This window comes from Hypanus sabinus, unplaced genomic scaffold (genome assembly GCF_030144855.1).
Source record: "Hypanus sabinus isolate sHypSab1 unplaced genomic scaffold, sHypSab1.hap1 scaffold_1773, whole genome shotgun sequence".
Classification (NCBI taxonomy): domain Eukaryota; kingdom Metazoa; phylum Chordata; class Chondrichthyes; order Myliobatiformes; family Dasyatidae; genus Hypanus; species Hypanus sabinus.
Genome location: NW_026779859.1, coordinates 593 through 14,308, shown reverse-complemented (window position 1 = coordinate 14,308; position 13,716 = coordinate 593). Strand labels below are relative to the sequence as shown.

The following is a 13,716-nucleotide window of genomic DNA, read 5'->3' as shown; positions in this document are numbered from 1 at the left end:
CTTCCATCGTCCTCGCGTCTGTCCCGGAGTTTCACAAACGTCCCGAGTGCGTCTTGCCTCTGACATTTTCCCTCCCCCCCCCCCCACCTACCCACCTCCAGAGGGACAGAGAGGGGAAGAGTGGGTAAAGGGGTGAGAGAGAGAGAGAGAGAGAGACGGAAAGAGCGAGGTGGTGGTGGGTAGGGCAAGCAGGGAGTCCTGGGGATGGGCGTTGGGGAGGAAAGGAGGGGGCGATAGGGACGAGGAGGCACAAAGGGGGAGGGGCAGAGGGGGGGAGAAGGAGAGTAGGGGAGACGAGAAAGAGAGGGAGCAGGGGATGAGAGGGGGAAGGGAGGGAGGAGGGTATGAGAGAGGGAAAGGGAGGAAGGAGGGGATGAGAGAGGGGGAAAGAGAGGGAGGAGGGGATGAGAGAGGGAAAGGGAGGGAGGAAGGGATGAGAGAGGGGGAAAGAGAGGGAGGAGGGGATGAGAGGGGGAAAGGGAGGGAGGAGGGTATGAGAGAGGGGGAAAGAGAGGGAGAGGGTGACAGAGATGCAGATGGACGGTGAATGAGATAGAGGGGGCGAAGAGCGTAGAGAGAAGGGTCAAAGCGGGAGAGTGAGTGAGGTTAGAGAGTGGGGAAAGCGAGGGGGAGGAAGAGAGAAGAGAGAACAGGAGAGGTGTTGAAGAGATGGGGATGAGAGGGGGAAAGAGGGAAAGGCGAGGGTGGTTTAGGGGAGAGAGAGGTTCCAGGAACGTGGAGGAGCGATGAGGAGGAGGGGAGAGAGAGGGGGAGAGTGCCGGGAGGCGGGAGAGAGCGGGGCAGAGAGAGGGGGGGAGAGTAGGTACGAGGCAGGGGAAAGAGAGGGGAGGGAAGGGGTTGCAGAGATGGGGCTGGGGGTGGGGGAGGGAGCGGATGACAGGGACGGTAGGGGGAGAGGTTGGAGAGAGGGGGAGAGACGGGGAGGGGGAGAGAGATGAGGAGGGGGAAGAGAGATGGGGTGGGGAGCGAGGGGGACAGAGTAGGGGAGACGGGGAGAGGGAGGGGAGGGAAGGGGAGAGAATGAGGTGGTGGTGTTTAGGAGAGGGAGGGAGGGGCTCGCAGAGATGGGATAGGCGTAGAGGAGGGAGGGGGTGACAGGGACGCGGAGGGACGACGGGGGCAGAGAGAGGGGTGCAGAGAGCGGGACAGGGAGGAAGAGTGAAAGAGGGGGTGAGAGAGTTGAGAGAGAGGGGAAAGAGAGAGGGGGAGAGAGAGAGTGGGTGAGAGAGGGAGGGAGGGAAGAGAGGGAGGGAGGGGAGAGAGAGAGTGGGGGACAGCGAGAGGGTGGAGAAGGACAGGGGAGAGAGAGGGTGGTGAGGGTGAGAGAGGGAGGGAGGAGGGCAAGAGAGGGGACAAGCTGGTGCTGTTTAGGGGTCGCGGTGATGGGGTTGGGCTCAGGGGGAGATTGTCACAATGGGGAGTGGATTTGGGGGTCGGGGCTGCGCTCTGCACCCACCCCGCCCCGGGGACCCTGTCACCTCCCCCCTCCATGGGAGCATTCTGCCGACTCAGCAGAATCGGCGTGTTTGCCGAGGGCCGGCCGTGTCAAGGTCCCCCTGCGGGTGAAAACGGCCGAACGCTGCCCTCTCGGATGGGGAGACGCTGTATCCAACAGCTGTGTTTGACTTGGAGGTTCGATGACACCGCTAACTCTCCCGCTCTCCGCCGGGGTCAGCCGGCGAATTTGCTGACTTGTCGATTCTGCGCTGATCAACAGTGTCCCGGTGGAATTTTACCAGCCGTCCCCCGGGACAGAGTCCCAGGTCGACTCTCCCTATAAGAGCAGGAGCCCCGGAACCCGCCTCTCGCCAGTCCGCTCGGAGAGGCTCAGCGTCTGGCAGTCCGCAGTGAGAGTGAGAGAGAGAGAGAGAGAGTCACCATCATGTGGTTAGTAGATCACGTGGCAGTGAGATCCACTCGCTGTCTGACTCCGGGAGTGTGTGATGGGACGGTGTGGAGGGAGATTCACTCTCTGTCTGACCCCGGGTGTGTGTGATGGGACGGTGTGGAGGGAGATTCACTCTGTGTCTGACCCCGGGAGTGTGTGATGGGACGGTGTGGAGGGAGATTCACTCTGTGTCTGACTCCGGGAGTGTGTGATGGGACGGTGTGGAGGGAGATTCACTCTGTGCCTGACCCCGGGTGTGTGTGATGGGACGGTGCGGAGGGAGATTCACTCTCTGTCTGACCCCGGGAGTGTGTGATGGGACGGTGGGGAGGGAGATTCACTCTGTGTCTGACTCCGGGAGTGTGAGATGGGACGGTGCGGAGGGACATTCACTCTGTGTCTGACTCCATGAGTGTGAGATGGGACGGTGTGGAGGGAGATTCACTCTGTGTCTGACCCCGGGAGTGTGAGATGGGACGGTGGGAAGGGAGATTCACTCAGTGTCTGACCACGGGAGTGTGTGATGGGACGGTGTGGAGGGAGATTCACTGTGTCTGACCACGGGAGTGTGTGATGGGACGGTGTGGAGGGAGATTCACTCTGTGTCTCACCGCGGGAGTGTGTGATGGGACGGTGAGGAGGGAGATTCACTCTGTGTCTGACCCCGGGAGTGTGTGATGGGACGGTGTGGAGGGAGATTCACTCTCTGTCTGACCCCGGGAGTGTGTGATGGGACGGTGGGGAGGGAGATTCACTCTGTGTCTATCCCCGGGAGTGTGTGATGGGACGGTGTGGAGGGAGATTCACTCTGTGTCTGACTCAGCGAGTGTGTGATGGGACGGTGTGGAGGGAGATTCACTCTCTGTCTGACCCCGGGAGTGTGTGATGGGACGGTGCGGAGGGAGATTCACTCTGTGTCTGACTCCGGGAGTGTGTGATGGGACGGTGTGGAGGGAGATTCACTCTCTGTCTGACCCCGGGAGTGTGAGATGGGACGGTGCGGAGGGAGATTCACTCTGTGTCTGACTCCGGGAGTGTGAGATGGGACGGTGCGGAGGGAGATTCACTCTGTGTCTGACCCCGGGAGTGTGTGATGGGACGGTGGGGAGGGAGATTCACTCTGTGTCTATCCCCGGGAGTGTGTGATGGGACGGTGTGGAGGGAGATTCACTCTGTGTCTGACTCAGGGAGTGTGTGATGGGACGGTGTGGAGGGAGATTCACTCTCTGTCTGACCCCGGGAGTGTGAGATGGGACGGTGCGGAGGGAGATTCACTCTGTGTCTGACTCCGGGAGTGTGAGATGGGACGGTGCGCAGGGAGATTCACTCTGTGTCTGACCACGGGAGTGTGAGATGGGACGGTGCGGAGGGAGATTCACTCTGTGTCTGACTCCGGGAGTGTGTGCTGGGACGGTGAGGAGGGAGATTCACTCTGTGTCTGACGCCGGGAGTGTGTGATCGGACGGTGTGGCGGGAGATTCACTCTGTATCTGACCCCGGGAGTGTGTGATGGGACGGTGTGGAGGGAGATTCACTCTGTGTCTGACCCAGGGAGAGTGTGATGGGACGGTGTGGAGGGAGATTCACTCAGTGTCTGACCCCGGGAGTGTGTGATGGGACGGTGTGGAGGGAGATTCACTCTGTGTCTCACCGCGGGAGTGTGTGATCGGACGGTGAGGAGGGAGATTCACTCTGTGTCTGACCCCGGGAGTGTGAGATGGGACGGTGCGGAGGGAGATTCACTCTGTGTCTGACTCCGGGAGTGTGAGATGGGACGGTGTGGAGGGAGATTCACTCTGTGTCTCACCGCGGGAGTGTGTGATCGGACGGTGCGGAGGGAGATTCACTCTGTGTCTGACTCCGGGAGTGTGAGATGGGACGGTGTGGAGGGAGATTCACTCTGTGTCTGACCCCGGGAGTGTGAGATGGGACGGTGCGGAGGGAGATTCACTCTGTGTCTGACCCCGGGAGTGTGAGATGGGACGGTGCGGAGGGAGATTCACTCTGTGTCTGACTCCGGGAGTGTGAGATGGGACGGTGCGGAGGGAGATTCACTCTGTGTCTGACCCCGGGAGTGTGAGATGGGACGGTGCGGAGGGAGATTCACTCTGTGTCTGACTCCGGGTGTGTGTGATGGGACGGTGAGGAGGGAGATTCACTCTGTGTCTGACCCCGGGAGTGTGAGATGGGACGGTGCGGAGGGAGATTCACTCTGTGTCTGACTCCGGGAGTGTGAGATGGGACGGTGTGGAGGGAGATTCCCTCTGTGTCTGACCCCGGGAGTGTGAGATGGGACGGTGGGAAGGGAGATTCACTCAGTGTCTGACCACGGGAGTGTGTGATGGGATGGTGTGGAGGGAGACTCACTGTGTCTGACCACGGGAGTGTGTGATGGGACGGTGTGGAGGGAGATTCACTCTGTGTCTGACCCCGGGAGTGTGTGATCGGATGGTGAGGAGGGAGATTCACTCTGAGTCTGACCCAGGGAGTGTGTGATGGGACGGTGTGGAGGGAGATTCACTCTGTGTCTGACCCCGGGAGTGTGTGATGGGACGGTGTGGAGGGAGATTCACACTGTGTCTGACCCAGGGAGTGTGTGATCGGACGGTGTGGAGGGAGATTCACTCTGTGTCTGACCCAGGGAGAGTGTGATGGGACGGTGTGGAGGGAGATTCACTGTGTCTGACCCCGGGAGTGTGTGATGGGACGGTGAGAAGGGAGATTCCCTCTGTGTCTGACCCCGGGAGTGTGTGATGGGACGGTGTGGAGGGAGATTCACACTGTGTCTGACCCCGGGAGTGTGTGATGGGACGGTGTGGAGGGAGCTTCCCTCTGTGTCTGACCCCGGGAGTGTGTGATGGGATTGTGAGGAGGGAGATTCACTCTGTGTCTGACCCCGGGAGTGTGTGATGGGACGGTGTGGAGGGATATTCACTCTGTGTCTGACCCCGGGAGTGTGTGATGGGACGGTGTGGAGGGATATTCACTCTGTGTCTGACCCCGGGAGTGTGTGATGGGACGGTGAGGAGGGATATTCACTCTGTGTCTGACTCCGGGAGTGTGTGATGGGACGGTGTGGAGGGAGATTCCCTCTGTGTCTGACCCCGGGAGTGTGTGAAGGGATGGTGAGGAGGGAGATTCACTGTGTGTCTGACCCCGGGAGTGTGTGATCGGATGGTGAGGAGGGAGATTCACTCTGAGTCTGACCCAGGGAGTGTGTGATGGGACGGTGTGGAGGGAGATTCACTCTGTGTCTGACCCCGGGAGTGTGTGATGGGACGGTGTGGAGGGAGATTCACACTGTGTCTGACCCAGGGAGTGTGTGATCGGACGGTGTGGAGGGAGATTCACTCTGTGTCTGACCCAGGGAGAGTGTGATGGGACGGTGTGGAGGGAGATTCACTCTGTGTCTGACCCCGGGAGTGTGTGATGGGACGGTGAGAAGGGAGATTCCCTCTGTGTCTGACCCCGGGAGTGTGTGATGGGACGGTGTGGAGGGAGATTCACACTGTGTCTGACCCCGGGAGTGTGTGATGGGACGGTGTGGAGGGAGCTTCCCTCTGTGTCTGACCCCGGGAGTGTGTGATGGGATTGTGAGGAGGGAGATTCACTCTGTGTCTGACCCCGGGAGTGTGTGATGGGACGGTGTGGAGGGATATTCACTCTGTGTCTGACCCCGGGAGTGTGTGATGGGACGGTGTGGAGGGATATTCACTCTGTGTCTGACCCCGGGAGTGTGTGATGGGACGGTGAGGAGGGAGATTCACTCTGTGTCTGACTCCGGGAGTGTGTGATGGGACGGTGTGGAGGGAGATTCCCTCTGTGTCTGACCCCGGGAGTGTGTGAAGGGATGGTGAGGAGGGAGATTCACTCTGTGTCTGACCCCGGGAGTGTGTGATGGGATGGTGTGGAGGGAGATTCACTCAGTGTCTGACTCCGGGAGTGTGTGATGGGACGGTGTGGAGGGAGATTCCCTCTGTGTCTGACCCCGGGAGTGTGTGATGGGATGGTGAGGAGGGAGATTCACACTGTGTCTGACCCCGGGAGTGTGTGATGGGACGGTGTGGAGGGAGATTCACTCAGTGTCTGACCCCGGGAGTGTGTGAGGGGACGGTGTTGAGGGAGATTCACTCAGTGTCGGACCCCAGCAGTGTCTGATGGGACGGTGCGGAGGGAGATTCACTGTGTGTCTGACCCCAGGAGTGTGTGATGGGACGGTGTGGAGGGAGATTCACTCAGTGTCTGACCCCGGGAAAGTGTGATGGGACGGTGTGGAGGGAGATTCACTCTGTGTCTGACCCCGGGAGTGTGTGATGGGAAGGTGTGGAGGGAGATTCACTCTGTGTCTGACCCAGGGCGAGTGTGATGGGACGGTGCGCGGGGAGATTCACTCTGTGTCTGTCTCCGGGAGTGTGAGATGGGACGGTGTGGAGGGAGATATACTCTGTGTCTGACCCCGGGAGTGTGAGATGGGACGGTGGGAAGGGAGATTCGCTCTGTGTCTGACCACGGGAGTGTGTGATGGGACGGTGTGGAGGGAGATTCACTGTGTCTGACCACGGGAGTGTGTGATGGGACGGTGTGGAGGGAGATTCACTCTGTGTCTCACCGCGGGAGTGTGTGATGGGACGGTGAGGAGGGAGATTCACTGTGTGTCTGACCCCGGGAGTGTGTGATCGGATGGTGAGGAGGGAGATTCACTCTGAGTCTGACCCCGGGTGTGTGTGATGGGACGGTGTGGAGGGAGATTCACTCTGTGTCTGACCCAGGGAGTGTGTGATGGGTAGTGTGGAGGGAGATTCACTCAGCGTCTGACCTCGGGAGTGTGTGATGGGACGGTGTGGAGGGAGATTCACTCTGTGTCTGACCCCGGGAGTGTGTGATGGGACGGTGTGGAGGGAGATTCACTCTGTGTCTGACCCTGGGAGTGTGTGATGGGATGGTGTGGAGGGAGATTCACTCTGTGTCTGACCCCGGGAGTGTGTGATGGGACGGTGTGGAGGGAGATTCACTCTGTGTCTGACCCCGGGAGTGTGTGATGGGACGGTGTGGAGGGAGATTCACTCTGTGTCTGACCCTGGGAGTGTGTGATGGGACGGTGTGGAGGGAGATTCACTCTGTGTCTGACCCCGGGAGTGTGTGATGGGACGGTGTGGAGGGAGATTCACACTGTGTCTGACCCCGGGAGTGTGTGATGGGACGGTGTGGAGGGAGCTTCCCTCTGTGTCTGACCCCGGGAGTGTGTGATGGGATTGTGAGGAGGGAGATTCACTCTGTGTCTGACCCCGGGAGTGTGTGATGGGACGGTGTGGAGGGATATTCACTCTGTGTCTGACCCCGGGAGTGTGTGATGGGACGGTGTGGAGGGATATTCACTCTGTGTCTGACCCCGGGAGTGTGTGATGGGACGGTGAGGAGGGAGATTCACTCTGTGTCTGACTCCGGGAGTGTGTGATGGGACGGTGTGGAGGGAGATTCCCTCTGTGTCTGACCCCGGGAGTGTGTGAAGGGATGGTGAGGAGGGAGATTCACTCTGTGTCTGACCCCGGGAGTGTGTGATGGGATGGTGTGGAGGGAGATTCACTCAGTGTCTGACTCCGGGAGTGTGTGATGGGACGGTGTGGAGGGAGATTCCCTCTGTGTCTGACCCCGGGAGTGTGTGATGGGATGGTGAGGAGGGAGATTCACACTGTGTCTGACCCCGGGAGTGTGTGATGGGACGGTGTGGAGGGAGATTCACTCAGTGTCTGACCCCGGGAGTGTGTGAGGGGACGGTGTTGAGGGAGATTCACTCAGTGTCGGACCCCAGCAGTGTCTGATGGGACGGTGCGGAGGGAGATTCACTGTGTGTCTGACCCCAGGAGTGTGTGATGGGACGGTGTGGAGGGAGATTCACTCAGTGTCTGACCCCGGGAAAGTGTGATGGGACGGTGTGGAGGGAGATTCACTCTGTGTCTGACCCCGGGAGTGTGTGATGGGAAGGTGTGGAGGGAGATTCACTCTGTGTCTGACCCAGGGCGAGTGTGATGGGACGGTGCGCGGGGAGATTCACTCTGTGTCTGTCTCCGGGAGTGTGAGATGGGACGGTGTGGAGGGAGATATACTCTGTGTCTGACCCCGGGAGTGTGAGATGGGACGGTGGGAAGGGAGATTCGCTCTGTGTCTGACCACGGGAGTGTGTGATGGGACGGTGTGGAGGGAGATTCACTGTGTCTGACCACGGGAGTGTGTGATGGGACGGTGTGGAGGGAGATTCACTCTGTGTCTCACCGCGGGAGTGTGTGATGGGACGGTGAGGAGGGAGATTCACTGTGTGTCTGACCCCGGGAGTGTGTGATCGGATGGTGAGGAGGGAGATTCACTCTGAGTCTGACCCCGGGTGTGTGTGATGGGACGGTGTGGAGGGAGATTCACTCTGTGTCTGACCCAGGGAGTGTGTGATGGGTAGTGTGGAGGGAGATTCACTCAGCGTCTGACCCCGGAAGTGTGTGATGGGACGGTGTGGAGGGAGATTCACTCTGTGTCTGACCTCGGGAGTGTGTGATGGGACGGTGTGGAGGGAGATTCACTCTGTGTCTGACCCCGGGAGTGTGTGATGGGACGGTGTGGAGGGAGATTCACTCTGTGTCTGACCCTGGGAGTGTGTGATGGGATGGTGTGGAGGGAGATTCACTCTGTGTCTGACCCCGGGAGTGTGTGATGGGACGGTGTGGAGGGAGATTCACTCTGTGTCTGACCCCGGGAGTGTGTGATGGGACGGTGTGGAGGGAGATTCACTCTGTGTCTGACCCTGGGAGTGTGTGATGGGATGGTGTGGAGGGAGATTCACTCTGTGTCTGACCCCAGGAGTGTGTGACGGGATGGGGCGGAGGGAGATTTAATTAACTCAAACTTTTTAATTTTTCCAGGTTCCTGCTTTTAAACTTTCTGGCCGTCCTCTCCTTGGTGGCTTCTGAACACCACATAGGTAAGCAGTATCTCTTCAAAGGAAAAGATTGTTATGTCTCTGTCCTTAATTAGGTTCATAGCTGATCTGTCCTCTGGTCCTAGTCTCCGCCACAATAGGAATCATCCTCTCCACATCCACTCTATCTGTGTCCTCTGGTCCTAGACTCCCCCACTACAGGAAACATCCTCTCCACATCCACTCTATCTGTGGTCCTAGACTCCCCCACTACAGGAAACATCCTCTCCACATCCACTCTATCTGTGTCCTCTCGTCCTATACTGCCCCACTACAGGAAGCATCCTCTCCACATCCTCTCTATCTGTGTCCTCTGGTCCTTGAGTCCCCCACTACAGGAAGCATCCTCTCCACATCCACTCTATCTATGTCCTCATGTCCTAGAGTCCCCTCTGCAGGAAACATCCTCTCCACATCCACTCTATCTGTGTCCTCTGGTCCTTGAGTCCCCCACTACAGGAAACATCCTCTCCACATCCACTCTATCTGTGTCCTCGTGTCCTAGACTCCCCTCTGCAGGAAACATCCTCTCCACATCCACTCTATCTGTGTCCTCTGGTCCTTGACTCCCCCACTACAGGAAGCATCCTCTCCACATCCACTCTATCTGTGTCCTCATGTCCTAGACTCCCCTCTGCAGGAAACATCCTCTCCACATCCACTCTATCTGTGTCCTCTGGTCCTTGACTCCCCCACTACAGGAAACATCCTCTCCACATCCACTCTATCTGTGCCCTCTGGTCCTTGGCTCCCCCACTACAGGAATCATCCTCTCCACATCCACTCTATCTGTGTCCTCTGGTCCTAGACTCCACCACTATAGGAAACATCCTCTCCACATCCACTCTATCTGTGTCGTTTGGTCCTAGACTCCCCCACTACAGGAAACATCCTCTCCACATCCACTCTATCTGTGTCCTCTGGTCGTAGACTCCCCCACTACAGGAAACATCCTCTCCACATTCACTCTATCTGTGTCATCTGGTCCTGTACTCCCCCACTACAGGAAACATCCTCTCCACATCCACTCTATCTGTGTCCTCTGATCCTGGACTCCCCCACTACAGGAAACATCCTCTCCACATCCACTCTATCTGTGTCCTCTGGTCCTAGACTCCCCCACTACAGGAAACATCCTCTCCACATCCACTCTATCTGTGTCCTCTGGTCCTAGACTCCCCCACCGCAGGACACATCCTCTCCACATCCACTCTATCTGTGTCCTCTGGTCTGAGACTCCCCCACTACAGGAAACATCCTCTCCACATCCACTCTATCTGTGTACTCTGGTCCTAGACTCCCCACTACAGGAAACATCCTCTCCACATCCACTCTATCTGTGTACTCTGGTCCTAGACTCCCCCACTACAGGCAACAACCTCTCCACATCCACTCTATCTGTGTCCTCTGGTCCTAGACTCTCCCACTACAGGAAACATCCTCTCCACATCCACTCTATCTGTGTCCTCTGGTCCTTGACTCCCCCACTACAGGAAACATCCTCTCCACATCCACTCTGTCTGTGTCCTCTGATCCTAGACTCCCCCACTACAGGCAACAACCTCTCCACATCCACTCTATCTGTGTCCTCTGGTCCTAGACTCTCCCACTACAGGAAACAACCTCTCCACATCCTCTCTATCAGTGTCCTCTGGTCCTTGACTCCCCCACTACAGGAAACATCCTCTCCACATCCACCGTATCTGTGTCCTCTGGTCCTAGACTCCCCCACTACAGGAAACATCCTCTCCACATCCACTCTGTCTAGGGATTTGAATATGCGATGGGTTTCTATGAGGTCATTCTTTTGAATTCCGGTGAATCCAGGCCCGGAGCCACCAAACGCTCTCTGGCGCACTGGTCGCCGTCTTCCAGCCGGAACGCGCTCCCTCTGTGCCCACTCTTTCCCTCCTGCCGTTCAGCCACCGCTCTATCCATGTCGGAACCGTTCCCTTCATTCCAAGGGCTCCCAGTTTGTTAAGCAGCCTGGCCTGTGACACTATGAGAGTCGAAAGTCCTCGATTCCGGCCGATTCTCCGTTGTCTGCCCGGCTGGTTATTTCTTCGGGCAGGACCTCCCGTTCAGGAAACCGCGCGGACGATGGCCTATATTTGATCCGCTGGCTCCTTATCACGTCAGAGGCAAAGTCCAGTTGGGCCGCGCCTTTAGCCCCGCGACAGGATGGGTGTTTGTGGGGGGGGGGCGTGGTGGTGGATCTCTGGGGTGGGTGCAGGATTGGAGGGCGTAAGCTGTCAAGAGAGGTCGGATAAGCAATGTGTGCAGTTCCGGTCTCCCGACTCGAGGGAGGAGGTACCGGCTTTGGGGACGGTGCGGAGGAGGGTCACCGGGCTGATTCCGGAGATGGTGGGGGGGGGGGGGGGGGTCAGACTGTGAGGAGAGATCGAGACGCCTGGGACCGTACTCGCTGGAATGAGGGAGGACGGGATCTCACAGAAACATATAAAAATTATGAAATTAGAGGGGCAGGAAAGTAATTTCCACTGCCGGGTGGGAAATGGGGGGAGGGGACAGCCTCAAGATTCCGGTGGGGGGGGGGAGTGGATTGAGGACGGAGATGCGGAGGAACTGCTTTTCCCAGAGGTGGAAGGGGGGTGAGTCTGTGGCATTCTCTGCCCCATGAAGCAGTGGGGGCTGCCTCAGTGAATATATTTAAGACAAGGTCGGGTAGATGGGGCAGAGGAGGGGGACTTGAGGGTGACGGGGAAAAGGCAGATGGGTGGAGATGAGTCCGTGGCCCAGATCGGCCCTGATCTTATTGAAAGGCGGGGCAGTCTCGATGCGATAGACGGCCGACTCCCGCTCCCATCCCACATCTTCTCGCCCAATATTATGAGGTGCCCCTCTGACACCAAACCCGAAGCCGCCTCGGGCTTCCATGTACGGGGAGGGCTGCTCATTCTGGAACGGGGCGGGTGGGGGGGGGGGAGCCGGGCAAGGGGGAGGCCGCCTGCGTCGCTCACCAGACCCCAGACCTGTCCCCCTTCCCCCCCGGCCAGACTGCGGAGAGCCCGGGCACGTCGACCACGCCCACGTGAACTACCTGACCAAGGCGAAGGAGACGACCGTGGGCGCCGTGATCCAGTTCGTGTGCGACGCGCCTCTCTGGGTCCTGAAAGAACAAGAGCACGACAACGGTGAGCCGGGAGGCGCCGGAGGGGACGCCGTGAACGGTGGGGCGTGTCGAGGGACAGGGGGACCTCGGTGTACGAGGGTAGGACACACACCGTGAACGGTGGGGAGTGTCGAGGGACAGGGGGACCTCGGTGTACGAGGGTAGGACACGCACCGAGAACGGTGGGGAGTGTCGAGGGACAGGGGGACCTCGGTGTACGAGGATCGGAGACACACCGTGATCGGTGGGGAGTGTCGAGGGACAGGGGGACCTCGGTGTACGAGGACAGGACACACACCGTGAACGGTGGGGAGTGTCGAGGGACAGGGGAACCTCGGTGTACGAGGGTAGGACACACACCGTGAACGGTGGGGAGTGTCGACGCACAGGGGGACCTCGGTGTACGAGGGTAGGACCCACACAGTGAACTGTGGGGAGTGTCGAGGGACAGGGGGACCTCGGTGTACGAGGACAGGACACACACCGTGAATGGTGGGGAGTGTCGAGGGACAGGGGGACATCGGTGTACGAGGGTAGGACACACCGTGAACGGTGGGGAGTGTCGAGGGACAGAGGGACCTCGGTGTACGAGGGTAGGAGACACACCGTGAACGGTGGGGAGTGTCGAGGGACAGAGGGACCTCGGTGTACGAGGACAGGACACACGCCGTGAACGGTGGGGAGTGTCGAGGGACAGAGGGACCTCGGTGTACGAGGGTAGGACACTCACCGTGAACGGTGGGGAGTGTCGAGGGACAGGGGGACCTCGGTGTACGAGGGTAGGACACACACCGTGAACGGTGGGGAGTGTCGAGGGACAGGGGGACATCGGTGTACGAGGGTAGGACACACACCGTGAACGGTGGGGAGTGTGGAGGGACAGGGGGACCTCGGTGTACGAGGGTAGGACACACACCGTGAACGGTGGGGAGTGTCGAGGGACAGGGGGACCTCGGTGTACGAGGGTAGGACACACACCGTGAACGGTGGGGCGTGTCGAGGGACAGGGGGACCTCGGTGTACGAGGGTAGGACACACACCGTGAACGGTGGGGAGTGTCGAGGGACAGGGGGACCTCGGTGTACGAGGGTAGGACACACACCGTGAACGGTGGGGAGTGTCGAGGGACAGGGGGACCTCGGTGTACGAGGGTAGGACACACACCGTGAACGGTGGGGCGTGTCGAGGGACAGGGGGACCTCGGTGTACGAGGGTAGGACACACACCGTGAACGGTGGGGAGTGTCGAGGGACAGGGGGACCTCGGTGTACGAGGGTAGGACACACACCGTGAACGGTGGGGAGTGTCGAGGGACAGGGGGTTAGCAGGGTGATTTTTGGCTGAAGGACACTGTTGCTCCGAGTCCTGGTTTGGAGAGGGGTGAAGGGAGATTTGATGGAAGGGTTGCGGAGGTGGGGGGTGGGTGATATTTCGGTGTTAACACTACATTCTCTCTCTCTCTCTCTCTCTCAATATCGTCTTCTCTCTGCCTCCTTCTCTCCATCTCTCTCTCTCTCGCTCTCCCCACTCTCTCCTATTCACTTCCTCTGTTGGACATCTTCCATCTCTCTCTCTCCCTCTCACTGTCCCCTCTCTCCACCCGATGCGACATTATCCCTCTGCTCACTCCCTACTGCCCTCCCTATCTCTCCTCAAACACCTTCTCCCCATTTCTCTCTTACACACACACCATCACTCTCCTCAACCCAT

General features: G+C 58.9%; 1 long non-coding RNA gene across 1 annotated transcript; it reads left to right on the top strand.

Annotated features, from left to right (window-relative positions):
- Positions 1–1,811: 1,811 nt before the first annotated feature.
- LOC132387366 (uncharacterized) lies at positions 1,812–12,023 on the top strand. The gene is made up of 3 exons (XR_009509870.1): positions 1,812–1,908; positions 8,818–8,876; positions 11,891–12,023. It is a non-coding gene; the product is annotated as an uncharacterized LOC132387366 (long non-coding RNA).
- Positions 12,024–13,716: the final 1,693 nt, after the last annotated feature.